Consider the following 17,927-nt stretch of genomic DNA (forward strand, 5'->3'; position numbering starts at 1 on the left):
TGAAAACGTGTTTGAATTACACGGGGTGTGTAGAGTGATTACCAGTTTGATACAAATATTGGTTTGTGGCTTCATATTCATTGCAGTGGATGTTTATAAGTAAGTATTTCTCATATAATGTAACGTTATTGTATTTTATTGACTTTAATCACATCAGTTTTCATCGTTTGACTTCAGTGAATGTAATTCGTCTGATTTTAGCAGTGTTCCCTAATCTCTACCATGGGCAATGGATATTAATATTATGCTGAGTAAAATTAAAAATTTTAGCATCTTCTGCTCGTTTATTTCTGGGGAAAAATACTGGACAGATATATTACGTAAGGGTGTCATCAGTCAGAAAATTTTTTAACAGTGCCGAGTGTTACTTGATGCGATACTAATTCAGATGTTACCCCTTGACTTCCTTCGACTTTTGAACTGATTATCCTTAGAATTTTTAATAAGAAGCCCTAAACCAAACTACTGTACTACTAGTTATCATTTTCCATAAACACATTATTACCAACACAATTGAACGAAGCGGTAAGTGAAAGAACTAATCGTAGGACTGACTATCATACGAAGAACGTTTCATTGATCGGCTGACACTGCCCTACTTAGAGGACTGTTCGCAGACATTTTGAACTCATCGTATTGGACAACAATAAGAAATTAGTGACGACATTAAAACTGGATACAAAGGATTGCAGTAGGGCTAGCGTCGATAGTCGCATTTACAACAGGGCTGAAAGGGGCCTTTGTTGGGATCATCACTCCTTTAAGAATCCAGTGTTCCGAGTGGCCTCGGTAACTGGTTGAGGGTTAGACAGCGGGAAGTTTTCCGCTGTATCGAGTCGCCCGACAGGTGGACCTCCAGACACGGAGGCCAGGTGGCAGGGGTGCGAGGTGAGGACTAGTTGCGCCAAGTGCCGGGAACCGCAGCCACACCTGTCTAATCCCACGCACTCCCCTAAATCTCTGTCCGAATAACCGATGAAGCACCTCCGTTCGCTTTTCACAAAGGAACAATGCATATTTAAATACCTACATCTTCAGTCTCCAAATACACTACAAATCTCCACATCCTTGAGCTGCCTTTCCAATTTAGGGTTACGGAGTAACTGCACCAGCACGTACAACCAACAGCACAAAAATATACTCTATTATCTCATCTGCTACAAAACAGTTTTCATTTGATACATACACTTCACCTACCAGTTCTTTGACGTTGTGAGAAGATTTCAGAAAATCCTTCAGCTGCTGTTTCACGTAATTGTATCTCAAAACCCTTCATTATCAACAGCATAGATATTTCATTCTGCAAAGGTCCATGCACGATTCTTAATCATTTTGGAAAATTAAAATATCGTTTAGTTTTGACAACACGTTCTACCACAACAGGCCACACGAAACACGGCCCACAGTCCCACTATATAGATATCTTATCGAAAAAACAAGAAATAAGGAAAAAAGATAATTTGTTTCTTGTTGAAAAAGATTTCTGGCCTGCAGCCTGTCGTTGTACACTTCATTACACGATATTTTCGCCTGGAAAAGCCATCTTCAGGTGAGCCGAACGAGGACTGAGGAAGACTTTTTTTTTCCTTTATTGGATTTCGATTCCGCACCATAGGGGGGGGGGGGGGTGGCAGCGCAATACACCTCTCTGCAGCCTACAGAAAAGTTAAAATTCAGAATCAGGAGATACGAAAAACAAACCGAAACAGGCGATAAAACGGTGACTGTTAAGAACTGAAAAATAGAGAAAAAGATACAAAGAAAATATAAAAACTAAATGGTCGGTGATGCTGATTAAAACACATAGTAAACAGACACGCACAATTAAAGAACACAGTGACAGTCTGGTTTCAGTTCGCGCTAGCTAAAGAAACACAACTAGTGAGAGTATGGTGTCTGTTCAGAACACTGACAGGGGACACACAACACTGAACACTCACTTAAAACAGCAATATACAGGCGACACGGCGGCAGATGGGGGGGGGGGAGATTCCGGACCGATGACGGGGGAAAAAGGGGGAGGAGAGGAAAGGAAAAAAAGGGGGAGCCAAAGGAGGGAGCGGATATAGTAAAAGACGGTGCAGGGCAGATGCGAGAAGGAGTGGGAAAGGCAGTGGAGGGGAGAGCAAAAAGGACTCGGGTGAGAGAAGAGAAGCACATAGAGGGTAGGTGGTGAGAGAACAGGATGGAAGGGGAGCGAGAGAGAGCCCGGGAAAGGGGCAGAGGAAGGGAGGGGGAGGTGAGGATCAGAGTTGATAGAAGGCATAAATTTTAGGGGGAGAGGGTATCATCTGGGAGCGAGAGTTGACGGAAGCCACCTTGTGAAAGAGATGAAGGGTGTAGAGGTGGAGGGTAGAAGGAACACAGCGGTGAAGGCACAGCAGAGGGTGGGGGTTGGAGAGGAGAAGAGCAACAAGGGGATGAGGGAGATCAAGGCAGTAAGTGGTGTAGAGGATGAGGATATGTTCGAGGAAAAGGAGCAGTTGGGGAAAAGGAATCAGGTCATAGAGGATCCACGTGGGGGATGGGAGGTGTATACAAAAGGCGAGGTAGAGTGCAATGCACTCGAGAATCTGGAGGAATTCGGGGGGGGGGGGGGGGGCGATATCCAGGCAGAACTGGAATAACAGAGGATGGCAAAGATTAAGGATTTGTAGGTGTGGAGGATTTGAGAGGGGTGCAACCCCCATATCCGGTCAGAGAGGAGTTTGAGGAGTTGGAGGCGGTTGTGGGCTTTGGATTGGATAGAGCAGAGATGAGGGATCCAGGTGAGGTGACGGTCAATGGTAAGGCCAAGGCAGGTGAGTGTGGGGGTGAGGCGGACAGGACGGGAGCAAATGGTAAGGGAGGAATCCAGGACCCGGAAGGAGCGAGTGGTAGAATCAATGATAATCGCCTGGGTCTTGGAAGGATTGATTTGCAGGAGCCACTGGTTAAACCATGTGGCAAAAAGATCAAGGTGTTTCTGGAGAAGGCGTTGGGACCGTTGAAGCGTAGGAGTGATGGCAAGGAAGGCAGTGTCATCGGCATACTGCCGGAGGTGTACTGGAAGGAGGGGGGAGGGGAAGAGCATGTCTGCCGTGTACAGGAAGTAGAGGTGAGGGGAGAGGACAGAGCCCTGGGGCACAACCGCGGAGGGATAGAAGGTGCTGGAATCGGCGTTATAAATGTTAACATAGGAAGGGCGGCGGGAGATGAAGGAGGAAGTCAGATGGACGTAGTTGACAGGAAGGTGGAAGATCTGGAACGAAGACGTTCTCCGATCCGTCTTATACAGTGCGCTTGTGGTACTGCCGCACATGCGTTGAAGTCGCGGAGACAGAAGGACTGCACTGCCCAGCAGCAACGCCGTCGCTTGTAGAAATGCAAGACTCAGCTGCCATCAGTATTGTCGCTGGCCGTAGGTATAGAAGTCTTCTAGCGTCTTCGTCTCGGGCAAATTTCGAGGTTTGACGGGAATCCACGCGTTATTCAGTTGCTAATCACTGTCTCGGTTCATTAGAATTTCTGCAAGGCGGATTCTTTGATAATGGAGTACCAAAAGGTGGTTGGTGTGGCCAAAATCGAAGTTTTGTCATACTCCGTTGAATGTCCGTTGGAAATACAATGTTCCGCAACTGCAGACTTACTCGGTTGAAGTAGGTGAGTGCACCGTTAATGTTCCGTACAACGCTCTACCACTGCACGCGTTGTCTGTCCTATAGGCCATACCGCGTTGACAGGGTATTTTATAAATTCCCGCCTTCCGCAGTAAGCAATCATCCTTCACCGATCCCATCAGATCCGAAATCTTAGAAGGTGGACGAAAAACCACTTCCATATAAAAATAATTAAGTATCCTTGCTACTTTGAAGGAGATATTTCCAACGACTTGCGCCATAGGGTGGTGGGGTTTCGGGTTCCGCTGAATAGGTCAGGAGTCCACTACACCCAACAAGCGGCTACACGGGTAGCAGGGGTTGTGTGGCGTGGGCTGGGCGGTTTTTTAGGTTAGACGGCCTTGGTCAAGTACAGGAAGGGCAACTGCCTCAACGGGTGCGGGGAAAAGTCAGGACATGCGGGGACCAAGCAGCAATCGGTATTGTAATTGTAAACTGTCGAAGCTGCGTTGGTAAAGTACCGGAACTTCAAGCGCTGATAGAAAGCACCGAAGCTGAAATCGTTATAGGTACAGAAAGCTGGCTGAAGCCAGAGATAAATTCTGCCGAAATTTTTACAAAGGTACAGACGGTGTTTAGAAAGAATAGATTGCATGCAACCGGTGGTGGAGTGTTCGTCGCTGTTAGTAGTAGTTTATCCTGTAGTGAAGTAGAAGTGGATAGTTCCTGTGAATTATTATGGGTGGAAGTTACACTCGACAACCAAGCTAGGTTAATAATTGGCTCCTTTTACCGACCTCCCAACTCAGCAGCATTAGTGGCAGAACAACTTAGAGAAAATTTGGAATATGGAATACATTTCACATAAATTTTCTCAGCAAGTTATAGTCTTAGGTGGAGATTTCAATTTACCAGATATAGACTGGGACACTCAGATGTTTAGGACGGGTGGTAGGGACAGAGCATCGAGTGACATTATACTGAGTGCACTATCCGAAAATTACCTCGAGCAATTAAACAGAGAACCGACTCGTGGAGATAACATCTTGGTCCTACTGATAACAAACAGACCCGAACTTTTCGACTCTGTATGTGCAGAACAGGGAATCAGTGATCATAAGGCCGTTGCAACATCCTTTGAATATGGAAGTTAATAGGAATATAGAAAAAGGGAGGAAGGTTTATCTGTTTAGCAAGAGTAATGGAAGGCAGATTTCAGACTACCTAACAGATCAAAACGAAAATTTCTGTTCCGACACTGACAATGTTGAGTGTTTATGGAAAAAGTTCAAGGCAATCGTAAAATGCGTTTTAGACAGGTACGTGCCGAGTAAAACTGTGAGGGACGGGAAAAACCCACCGTGGTACAACAACAACGTTAGGAAACTACTGCGAAAGCAAAGAGAGCTTCACTCAAAGTTTAAACGCAGCCAAAACCTCTCAGACAAACAGAAGCTAAACGATGTCAAAGTTAGCGTAAGGAGGGCTATGCGTGAAGCGTTCAGTGAATTCGAAAGTAAAATTCTATGTACCGACTTGACAGAAAATCCTAGGAAGTTCTGGTCTTACGTTAAATCAATAAGTGGCTTGAAACAGCATATCCAGACACTCCGGGATGATGAAGGCATTGAAACAGAGGATGACACGCGTAAAGCTGAAATACTAAACACCTCTTTCCAAAGCTGTTTCACAGAGGAAGACCGCACTGCAGTTCCTTCTCTAAATCATCGCACAAACGAAAAAATGGCTGACATCGAAATAAGTGTCCAAGGAATAGAAAAGCTACTGGAATCACACAACAGAGGAAAGTCCACTGGACCTGACGGGATACCAATTCGATTCTACACAGAGTACGCGAAAGAACTTGCCCCCATTCTAACAGCCGTGTACCGCAAGTCTCTAGAGGAACGGAAGGTTCCAAATGATTGGAAAAGAGCACAGGTAGTCCCAGTCTTCAAGAAGGGTCGTTGAGCAGATGCGCAAAACTATAGACCTATATCTCTGACGTCGATCTGTTGTAGAATTTTAGAACATGTTTTTTGCTCGAGTATCATGTCGTTTTTGGAAACCCAGAATCTACTATGTAGGAATCAACATGGATTCCGGAAACAGCGATCGTGTGAGACCCAACTCGCTTTATTTGTTCATGAGACCCAGAAAATATTAGACACAGGCTCCCAGGTAGATGCTATTTTTCTTGACTTCCGGAAGGCGTTCGATACAGCTCCGCACTGTCGCCTGATACACAAAGTAAGAGCCTACGGAATATCAGACCAGCTGTGTGGCTGGATTGAAGAGTTTTTAGCCAACAGAACACAGCATGTTGTTATCAATGGAGAGACGTCTACAGACGTTAAAGTAACCTCTGGCGTGCCACAGGGGAGTGTTACGGGACCATTGCTTTTGACAATATATATAAATGACCTAGTAGATAGTGTCGGAAGTTCCATGCGGCTTTTCGCGGAAGATGCTGTAGTATACAGAGAAGTTACAGCATTAGAAAATTGTAGCGAAATGCAGGAAGATCTGCAGCGGATAGGTACTTGGTGCATGGAGTGGCAACTGACCCTTAACATAGACAAATGTAATGTATTGCGAATACATAGAAAGAAGGATCCTTAATTGTATGATTATATGATAGCGGAACAAACACTGGTAGCAGTTACTTCTGTAAAATATCTGGGTGTATGCGTGCGGAACGATTTGAAGTGGAATGATCACATAAAATTAATTTTTGAAAAGGCGGGTACCAGGTTGAGATTCATTGGGAGAGTCCTTAGAAAATGTAGTCCATCAACAAAGGAGGTGGCTTACAAAACACTCGTTCGACCTATACTTGAGTATTGCTCATCAGTGTGGGATCCGTACCAGATCGGGTTGACGGAGGAGATAGAGAAGATCCAAAGAAGAGCGGCGCGTTTCGTCACAGGGTTATTTGGTAACAGTGATAGCGTTACGGAGATGTTTAACAAACTCAAGTGGCAGACTCTGCAAGACAGGCGTTCTGCATCGCGGTGTAGCTTGCTCGCCAGGTTTCGAGAGGGTGCGTTTCTGGATGAGGTATCGAATATATTGCTTCCCCCTACTTATACCTCCCGAGGAGATCACGAATGTAAAATTAGAGAGATTAGAGAGCGCACGGAGGCTTTCAGACAGTCGTTCTTCCCGCGAACTACACGCGACTAGAAGAGGAAAGGGAGGTAATGACAGTGGCACGTAAAGTGCCGTCCGCCACACACCGTTGGGTGGCTTGCGGAGTATAAATGTAGATGTAGAATAAAAGCCAAGGACTTGGTTGGCGCGTTCTCCACTTTATCCACTTCCCGGTTTAGTTTAGAATACCCTGTTAATATTCCGGTTCGGGTATTTATTGCCTCTGAACACCATCCTTAAATATGCAAGTTCCTTAAGTAAATTCTCTCAAACCGACACCGTATGTGCCCTGTGCACATGGGCTTTAAGCAGACTCATGGTTTGGGATGGGTGTTGACAACTTGAAGAATGCAAGTAAAACTAAATGTGAGTGGGCTTACGATAAACAGAATGTCCCACTGAGCCGTCACTCTCACGTTTAACCAAAACATTCAGGAATGGAAGGCAACCGTGTTTCTCTAGTTCCATAGTAAATCGAATATTCTCTTGGATGGAGTTAAGATGATGAAAAAACTAAATTATCTTTTCTTCTCAGCGGGGCCACATTATGAAAGTATCATCGACGTATCTTCAAAAAGCAGTTTATCCACCAGAGCAGACAGAGGGCTGCCCATGGCGGCACGGTCAGACTGCTCAAAATATTCCTTGTTAAACATAAAATAGGTTGCAGAAAGAGCATGTCGAAACAAAGCAGTGAAGTCCGATCGAAACTGTTGACCAACTAACGTTAAGCAATACGCAAGAGGTACTTTTGTGACACGGGAAACTACATCAAAACTCACTATAAGATCCGAACTACTTAAGTGGAGAGCCCTCAGTCTGTTAATGAAATAATATAACTATACAAGACGAAGCCGAGAACGTCTTTGTCAGTCCTCGTTCGGCTCACCTGAAGATGGCTGGCAATTGTCCAGCCGAAATGTTGTGTAATGAAGTTTACGACGACCGGCTACAAGCCCGAAATCTTTTTGTGCTGTTGATTCCCCGGAAAAATTTTAAATTTTACAATTTGTTTCTTGTCTACTCTTCACAACTTTATAAGATCAAATCACGTGAATTACTTTGCAGGAACATTAAATACGAGGGGTGTTCAATAAGTAATGCAACATCTTTTTTTTTTTTTATCAGTGACCTCGTGACCTATTCCCGCCTCAGCCTCTATAGATTCATGACATGTGACGGCGCTATAAGAAGCCTTCAGGATTGTTTGTCCAACAGGGTGTTCCAAGCATGGAAGTATCACTGAGTTTCTTTTGGCAGGAAACTACAGCAAAAAAAGAAAAATGAGTGTTGCATCGCTTATTGAAAGCCCCTCGTACAAAGACTGCGGAAAAGACTGAGGAAGCTGACAACGTACTGCTCTGAAACCTAGTGTCACGAAGTAATTAGAGAGCTCACACAGGATGGAAAAATTTAATATCTCCTCATACGTTTTCTGCTTTCTATGACAATAATGCTTCCACACCTACGCTCCTTGGCTGATACCAGTCTTACTCCACGTGGTGAACAATAGGGTGCTGCTCAGTGACATTTTAAGTCAAATACGAAGTTTGAACGCTACTAAAAGTACAGAAGCAAGAAAAGAAACCCATTCGCAATGTCAAAATCAAGCACGATCTTTCCTGCGTGTGCAGCCATGCGAGCGTCGTGATTCTGTTGAAGAATGTCTGCTATTCGCGTGTCGAGACGATGAAGTCAGTAACTCTTTATCATGTCTCAGTCAGTGAAATGTTTTCGGCAACATCAGTCGCCATGCTCGAGAGGAATTTCGGACGATGTATCAAACCCAGGCCTTGGCTTCTTGAAACACATTCTCAATAAGAACAATAAGAAAAACAGTTAGCTGTCAAATATTTTACACAAGATGATATTCATTTCATCATATATTGCATTACGGTACAGCCCACACTAGGCCTATGGTCATTTTGAAATACCTGTAATAACACTACCAACAAAATAAAGAGGTAAAGCACTCAGTTGACATTCTTGCACATTACATATAATATCCTAAATTTGCCTCTGATATCTACATATATAATCTTGAGCATTATATACCGCAGACAGAACTCAGTCAGTAATGTGCTGCACTATAACCGCCTAAGCACATTCTTTGACCGGGTCAAGTTGCCGCATTTTTATAACGACAGTGTTTGCATCTGTGTAAACGAAAGGACACATTGTGCTTCTAAGTACATTAGGCAAGTACTCATAAATCATTTGCTGACAGCATTTTACTTATATGACTTGCTACAAAATGGTGTTTCTCTGTGCATCATGCGATCTGTAAGAGTTTACATAAAGAAACAAATCACCTACGATAGTTTTAGCAAAATAACAGTAATTATAATAACTATGTTAATTGTAACGCTGTTAACTGAGTGGGTCATCGTTGTATCTCTTTGGTATTTTGATTAAAGGCACTTGAAAATGACCACAGGCTGAAACTGCCCAGTAATGTAATCCAGTAAATTGCTAAGTAGAGATCATCTTGTATAATGAATTTGACATCCAGCTGTTGATATTTAAAATAGTTTTAGCATTCAGAAATCTCGTCGATGCTGCCGATCAATACATGACGCAAAAAAAAAAGACGAACAGTGATAAGAATACTTCAGGAACAACAACGGGCTACGATTGTGTCAGTGTTATCATGATCAAGAATGCAGACAAGAAGCATACTTCACTCTCTTTCTCATGAAAGAGATACATCCATCAATGGAGAAGTCTCATAGTCTTTCTTACTCCGATAAGGGGGAAGTAAAATGAAAACGGGACATATGAAATAAAGAAGTAAATTGTTCATTATTTTAAAAGTAATGACCGCAACATTGATACATTTATCCCACTGTGAGACAAGGCGGTCAGTACCTTCATGAAAAAAATATTTGCGGCTACTTACGCAGCAATGATTCCACCCAGGCATGCACCTCTTCATCCGAAGCACATCAAGGGTCACAAATGTATTTCTGCAGAGCTCCCAAAATATGGGAATCGCATGGGGAGTGATCTGGACGGTACAGACGATGAATAAGGGCTTCACAGCGAAACTTCTGCAGCGTAGCCTAAACAACATTGGCAATAGTTAGTCTAAGAATGAGAAAGAAAATACGAATACGGTTAGGCTACTATGACCATCATAGTGAACACAACATCGAAACCAAGGCAGACAGGAATATATACTTCGGTAGTACGAGTTTATATGGTAGGTAGCAGAGAAGATGATGAAGAAACGGAGATGATGTACGATGAGATGAAAAAATAATGCAGGTAGTTAAGCGAGAGAAAAAGTTAAGGGTAAATTGCCGGTAAGTGGGCGAGGGGCGACCTTGCCATTGTGTGACACATCCACGGTAGCGTTTGGCAGAATTGTAGTGACCTTTGGAGCCTTACGGCTCTTAATTAGGAACTTCTGAATTGTGGTCTTTTCTTCACACCTGCCGACACCTTGCCGTTTGAAGCGTCACTGAGCCCGAGCGTGACGTCGCAGAGAGCCATGCTTTTGCACTAGTTCAAACTAAGTCTGTAGGCATCTTAGGGCTAAATTCTGAACTTATGCGTCGCAATGTGAGACATTTATGTGGTTTCGAAAAGCTATACATTTGTTTATACAAGAAAGCAAATGTGGGTTTCTATCAGTTCACAGAAATAGAGTAATCCTCTTCTTTGTGATCTTCAGATGCTAATTTGTTCCGTACTTTGATGATTAACTGTGATAAAAATTCCTAATCAGTGGGTAGCAATAGACAACATACTCTGTTAGATTCTTGCTACAACTGGGAATCGAAGGCAGCTGGGCATCCTATCACAGAGGCACATTGGCCATCGAAACAGTCACCTTGCTTTACAGTGTTAAACAACTTAAGGTAACTTTCAAGTAGATTTTGTAGGGAATTTTTGAGGGTTGCATCGAAGTACTTTAGGTAACTTAAATTTGATTCTGAGCTTCACGTAGCATATATGTTACTGTAAAAGTAAGACGACTGGTAAATCCCAGAATAAACTGGTGAAATCTAAGACTACCATCACGGTGTGGTATAATTTCTTATTACATGCATAGATGTCCAACTCTTACCAAGAGGCGTTGGTAAATCTTAGGATGTACCCATACCAACTGGTAAAACCATATTCACTGAAAAAACTCATCTTAGCAATTTATTGAAATAGTTTGTATTTATTGAAAATATATGTACTCTGAAGGTGGCAGGGGTAAAATACAGGGAGCAAAAGGCTATTTACAATTTGTAAAGAAACCAGATGGCTGTTATAAGAGTCGAGGGACATGAAAGGAAAGTAGTGGTTGGGATGGGAATGAGACATCTTTGTAGCCTATCCCCGATGTTATTCAATGTGTATATTGAGGAAACAGTAAAGGTAACAAAAGAGAAATTCGGAGTTGGAATTAAAATCCATGGAGAAGAACTAAAAGCTTTGAGGTTCACCGATGACATTGTAATACTGTCAGAGATTGCAAAGGACCTGGAAGAGCAACTGAACGGAATGGGCAGTGTCTTGAAGGGAAGCATCAACATAATCAAAACGAGGATAATGGAGCGTAGTCGCATTAAATCGGGTGATGCTGCGGGAATTAAATTAGGAAATGAGACGCTTAAAATAGTAAACGAGTTTGGCTATTTGGGAGGCAAAATAACTGATGATGCCGGCCGGAGTGCCCGAGCGGTTCTAGACGCTTCTGTCTGGAACCGCGCGACCGCTACGATTGCAGGTTCGAATCCTGCCTCGGGCATGGCTGTGTGTGTTGTCGTTAGGTTAGTTAGGTTTAAGTAGTTCTGAGTTCTAGGGTACTGATGACCTCAGATGTTACGTCCCATAGTGCTCAGAGCCATTTGAACCATTTAATTGATGTTGGTCGAATTAGAGAGTATATAAAATGTAGACTGGCATTGGCAAGGAAAGCATTTCTGCAGAAGAGAACTTTGTTAACATCGAGTATAGACAGATTTAAGTGTCAGGAAGTCGTTTCTGAAAGTATTTATGTGGAGTGTAGCCATGTATGGAAGTGAATAGTGGACGATAAATAGGTTAGACATGAAGAGAAAGAAGCTTTTGAAATGAGGTGCTACAGAAGAATGCTGAAGATTAAATGGGTAAATCAGATAACTAATGAGGAGGTATTATCCTCAGGGAGTCACAGCTAGCGATACGTGGCTGGCGACCACGGGGCCCCGAGCTGAGTCCTGGCATTGCTTCCACTTACTTATGCCAGGCTCCTCACTTTTATCTTTCCTATCTGGCCACCCTCGGCCAGCTCTTATTCTTTTCCGACCCTGATGCTATTAGGTTTCGAGGGCTAGAGGTCTTTTATTTTCCGACCTATACTTCTCATGCAGCGTCTGACCCGGAGCGGGCGGCTGCAAAAGGCGTCTGTATCCCATGTTAGTGGCGGCCTCGAGAACTGCGGAAGGTAACGGAATACCACCGCAGATTATTTTCCCTGCATAATGCAGTCTCCATTTTATGCACAAAAAATGGCTTCCTCTCATGTTAAATCAGTGTCCGGAGGTAAAATAGTCCCCCATTCGGATTTCCAGGGGGGACAACTTGAAAAAAAGGCAAAGGAGGCAAAAAATCAAAACGAGAATTGGTACCTGGAACGCCAGAACTCTGCTACAAGCAGGAAAACTAGAAAATCTTAAAAGAGAAATGGAAAAGAATCATATGGGCCTCGTAGGAGTTGCTGAGGTAAGATGGAATGGACATGGAGAGTTGCAGTCAGATGAATATATATTCTACTACTCAGGAGGAGAAGTAAAAGAAATTAATGGAGTAGGAATGATTATGACAAAGGAATTGGCTAAATGTGTGGAATATGTAGACTATGCAAATTACCGGGTTATTGGTGTAAGGCTGAAAGGAGCACAAAAAGATTTACTGATTGTCCAGGTGTATATGCCAACTTCAGAACACGATGACCAACTTGTAGAGGAAACGTACAATGTAATAGAGAGAATAATGGACGAAAATAAAAAAATGCTGCAAAATAGTAATGGGAGACTGGAACGCCATTGTGGGAGAAGGGAAAGAGGGAAACATAGTAGGCAGTCATGGTCTTGGAAAGAGAAATGACAGACGTAAATGGTTAATTGACTTCTGCAGGGAACGGCAGCTGATAGCAGCAAACACATGGTTCAAGAACCATAAGAGGAGGCTATATACTTGGAAATCACCAGGGGATAAATACAGAAACCAAATCGATTTTATACTGGTGGAAGAAAGATACAGGAATGGAATCAAGAAGGCGCACACATTACCAGGTGCAGATATGAACAGTGACCACAACTTACTTATGGCAGAAATAGAAATAAGGATGAAAAAACTGAAAAAGGCGACAATGGTGAAGAAGTGGGATTTAGAGAAGATAAGGTCCAACAAAGAACAAATTACAGAAATGCTCTCTCGGGACTTTCTAAACACATTACGAGACAAAGAAGCACCTGACAATGCGAACGAGTACTGGAATATGCTGAAAGAAGGATTCATTAAAGCAGGACAGCGAAATGTAGGATATGTAAAAGGGAAAAGGTAAAAAAAAACCATGGGTCACACAAGAAATGATTTCCAAGATGGAGGAGAGAAGAAAATTGAAAAACAAGAACACTGAAGATGCACGAAAGATATACCGAAGGTTAAATAACGAACTGCGAAGAGAAACAGAGCAGGCTAGGAAAAAATGGCTAAAAGAGGAATGTGATGAAATTGAAGAAATGGACAGGAAGGGAAGATACAACTTACTATACAACAGAGTAAAGACTATGACATGGGAACAAAACAGAGCAGGAAGTGCTACTATGGAAATTTTGAGTAAAGACGAAGAGGTAGTGTACAAACATCGTGACGATGTCCTCCAGAGATGGGAAGAATATATAAAAGAGCTATATGACACAAATAGCAAACCAGAAACTCTGGAGCTTGAATCACACAACAGTGTAAGTGATGAAGAGAAAGGACCGACTATCATAACGGAAGAAGTAAAGGCTGCCATTGCTGCAATGAAAAATGGCAAAGCAGTAGGTACAGATACAATACCGGGAGAAATACTAAAATGCTTTAACCACAATGGAATAAGAGAAATATTGAGATTATGTAATAAAATATATGACAGTGGTGAATGGCCTGAGGACTTTTTGATAACAGTAATGATTTCATTACCAAAAAAAAAACAAGGAACCAAGAAATGCAGCGAGCACAGGACAATCAGCCTCATTTCACATGCAGCCAAAGTTATGTTAAGAATAATTAATAAAAGACTTGAAAAAGTAATAGAGGAGAATCTCGGCGAGGAGCAGTTTGGCTTTAGACGGAATACGGGCACCAGAGATGCAATAGGGTTCCTACGAATCTTGGGAGAAAGGTTTATTGAAAAAGGAAGAGACCTATATACGTGCTTCATCGATTTAGAAAAGGCATTTGACAATGTGGTTTGTAACAAGCTGGCGACTATTATGAGGGAAAAGAGAGTGGACTGGAAAACCACAAGACTTATAAACTCATTATACCTTAATCAAAAAGTTTCAGTTAAAATGAGAGGAGAAAGTACAAACTGGATCAGACTAGGTAAACGAGTAAGACAAGGATGCTGTTTATCACCTACTCTTTTCAACCTGTATTTGGAAAATATGATTAACCAATGCTCATTAGATGTCAAAGGAGTAGAAATTGGAGGAAGAAGAGTAGGGTGCTTGAGATTTGCTGATGACATGGTCCTTATAGCCACAGGGGAAAAAGAATTACAGGATTTGGTGGACACCATTGCAACTAACGGAAAAAAGTATGGAAAGAAAATTAACACAAATAAAACAAAAGTATTGGCAATAGGATGAAATAAGGAAATAAAAATTGTGCTGAATGGAGAAACACTAGAACAGGTGCAAAATTTTAAGTATCCTGGAAGCAGGATAGACACCGACTGGAAGTGCACCACAGAAATTAAAACAAGGATAGCAATGGCAAAAGAGGCGTTTTATAAGAAAAGGAGAATCTTCTGCAGCGGTCTGGACAGAGAACTCAGAAAGAGACCCATAAAATGTCTTGTATGGAGTGTTCTTCTATATGACGCTGAAACATGGACTATGAGGAAAAAAGACAGAGGAAGGCTGGAGGCTTTTGAGATCTGGACATGGCAGAAGATGGAAAGAATAAGTTGGATGGACAGAGTAAAAAATGAAGAGGTACTGAGAAGAGTGGGAGAGAAAAGACAGTTACTATATGTAATAAAGAGAAGAAAAAGAAATTGGATTGGGCATATATTAAGAAAGAATGACGGACTGATAAAACAGTTTTAGAAGGTTATGTAGAAGGGAAAAGGAAGCGAGGAAGGAAGAGATTCCGGATACTGGATGACATGATGGACGGTGCAACATACAGCAGCCTTAAGAAGGAAGCAATGGATCGCAGAAAATGGAGTGGCAAAGGACCTGCTAATATAGCAGATAACTGATGATGATGATTGAATATAATTGGAGATAAGGGAAATTTGTGGCAGAACTTGACTAGAAGAAGGGATCGGTTGGTAGGGAATATTCTAAGGCATCAAGGGATCACCAATTTAGTATTGGAGGGCAGCGTGGAATAAAATTGAATAGAATTGGAGAGAAGAGAAATTTGTGGCACAACTTGACTAGAAGAAGGGATCGGTTGGTAGGGCAAATTCTAAGGCATCAAGGGATCACCAGTGTAGTATTGGAGGGCAGCGTGGAGGGTAAAAATCGTAGAGGGAGACTAAGAGATGAATAGACTAAACAGATTCAGAAGGACGTAGGTTGCAGTAGGTACTGGGAGATGAAGAACCTTGCACACGATGGAGCAGCATGGAGAGCTGCATCAAACCAGTCTCTGGACTGAAGACCACAACGACAACAACACATGTATTTTACAATTTCTTGCACTCCAATCTGATCATAATAAGCAATATTCCATATTAGCGAGAAGTATCATAAAATATTACCTTGTGAACGTTAAATGTTGGATACAACAGTGCTGACTATTGTGGCATTTCTAATTACATAACATGGAAGAGGATTTACAAATGCGTTTTTTAAGCAATTGCGCTTTCGGAACCCTTGTCCTCCAACAACAGCTATTTTGGCAACCACTTCCTGTAGACTAATTTTTATTTTTCTACTTTTTCGAAGTTGATAAAATTTTCCTTGCACAATGTAAATTGGTTCCTAGCGTACAGTGACTTCTGTTTACCAGCTTTGTTATCAAGTTGATACAATTCGTGATGCTGAATATTTATCACTATTGCTATTATAGACTCTACATCTTTGCCTACTTTAGCGATATGTCTTTTTCTAGTCGCCGGGTGGCGCTTCGGTCGCCTGTTAGTTGAGTCCTTCGTAGTGGTTCCTGGGGCAGCAGCCGGCCGCGGTAACCGAGCGGTTCTAGGCGCTTCCGTCCGGAACCGCGCGACTGCTACGGTCGCAGGTTCGAATCCTGCCTTGGGCATGGATGTGTTTGATGTCCTTAGGTTAGTTAGGTTTAAGTAGTTCTAAGTTCTAGGGGACTGATGACCTTAGATGTTAAGTCCCATAGTGCTCAGAGCCATTTGAACCATTTGAACCTTGGGGCAGAATCTTGACCACATCGGCTGTCACTCGGTCGCGGACTACGAGAGACAGACAAGAGGCACATGTGACGTTAGTGAATCTTACTGGAGCTCCGTTGTCCAAGAAGCAGTTGGTCGATACAGTGGTGTTGGTCGGCAATGCTTGGACCCAATGCCGAATCTGCCGGTTTACCCTGCGTTAACCAGACGTAGTGGCTAACGTTGGTGTTGGAGTACTGTTTATTTCTGATGCCGTCTGCCCTATGCTTCACTCACTACTGCCGATATTTTTAATTCTTATCGCTACTTACGATTTTTTGCTGTCTTCTTCGTTCTTCCTGTTCTTTCGTCTGTATGTGTGGGTTTTATTGTATACCACTTTCACTGCACTAACTGTTTTCACGTTTCTGTGTTGAGAGGAACCACTTTCATCCCGCCATTGCGAGTGTTTTATTTTGCTATTGCGGATGCGTTCGCCTTAGTTTGTTTTTGCAATGGTACGAGCGTCTGCTATTGCTCTATGAGGCGGAGACATACACATCGATTCTACTCGAGGCTCATAAACATCACAGACACCAAATATACGGCTGAAGAAACAGCTGTTACACGAAGGTCTAACAGACGATGTCCAAATGGTTCAAATGGCTCTGAGCACTATGGGACTTAACATCTGTGGTCATCAGTCCCCTAGAACTTAGAACTACTTAAACCTAACTAACCTAAGGACAGCACACAACACCCAGTCATCACGGGGCAGAGAAAATCCCTGACCCCGCCGGGAATCGAACCCGGGAACCCGGGCGCGGGAAGCGAGAACGCTACCGCACGACCACGAGCTGCGGACAACACACTATGTAAAGACAGAAGTAAACGACCATTTCATAGGAAATATGATCATAGAGTGTGAGATGATACTGTCTCCAGACAAGATACAAGCACCAAGAACATATGCGTAACAGGAGAATTAACACACAAAGAAATTAAAAACGTCATAGATACAAGAGATACGAACAGAATAAAACAAGAGAGACAACCTCAGAAGCTAAGCCTCTTAGAGAAAACCTACACAGATGCAACATAATCATTTGGCAGTGGCGGCTCTCTAGATGTCAACCATTGCCCTCTGTTTTGTCTTCTCGTCGTTTTGGTTGACACTCGAGAACGAGGTGGAGCGCCCTGGCCGACAGAGAAATGTGACACTTGCTATGAGCCCAGGAAGTGCCTTGCCAATTGGATTTGGCCGACGTCGGCTGTACTTTGATTGCCTTGCGGACGAGCCGACGAGGCTCGGCGCTTGTGGGCCGTAGACAACTGTTGCTTCATGAGTCACATTCATCTATCTGCAAATTGGAAAATGTATGGTGTTGGACGTGCATTCTTGGAAATATTTTGAGGTGATTTCACTGTGCTTATTTAGTTTTATTCGAACGTGTTTTCTCGCCGCTGTATCTGCAGGTACATTTACGCTGAACGTGTTGGAAGTGCAGTATTCTGTTTGCTTCTGATTCTGAATGGATAGTCATGATCTATCCGTGAAAGTGTCTAAGATGATTCACTGACGATATTACCTTGAAAATCTGTGGTAATTGTGGGTATTTGTTGTTTTACCC

The sequence above is a fragment of the Schistocerca cancellata genome, chromosome 8 (assembly GCF_023864275.1).
Source record: "Schistocerca cancellata isolate TAMUIC-IGC-003103 chromosome 8, iqSchCanc2.1, whole genome shotgun sequence".
NCBI classification, from domain to species: domain Eukaryota; kingdom Metazoa; phylum Arthropoda; class Insecta; order Orthoptera; family Acrididae; genus Schistocerca; species Schistocerca cancellata.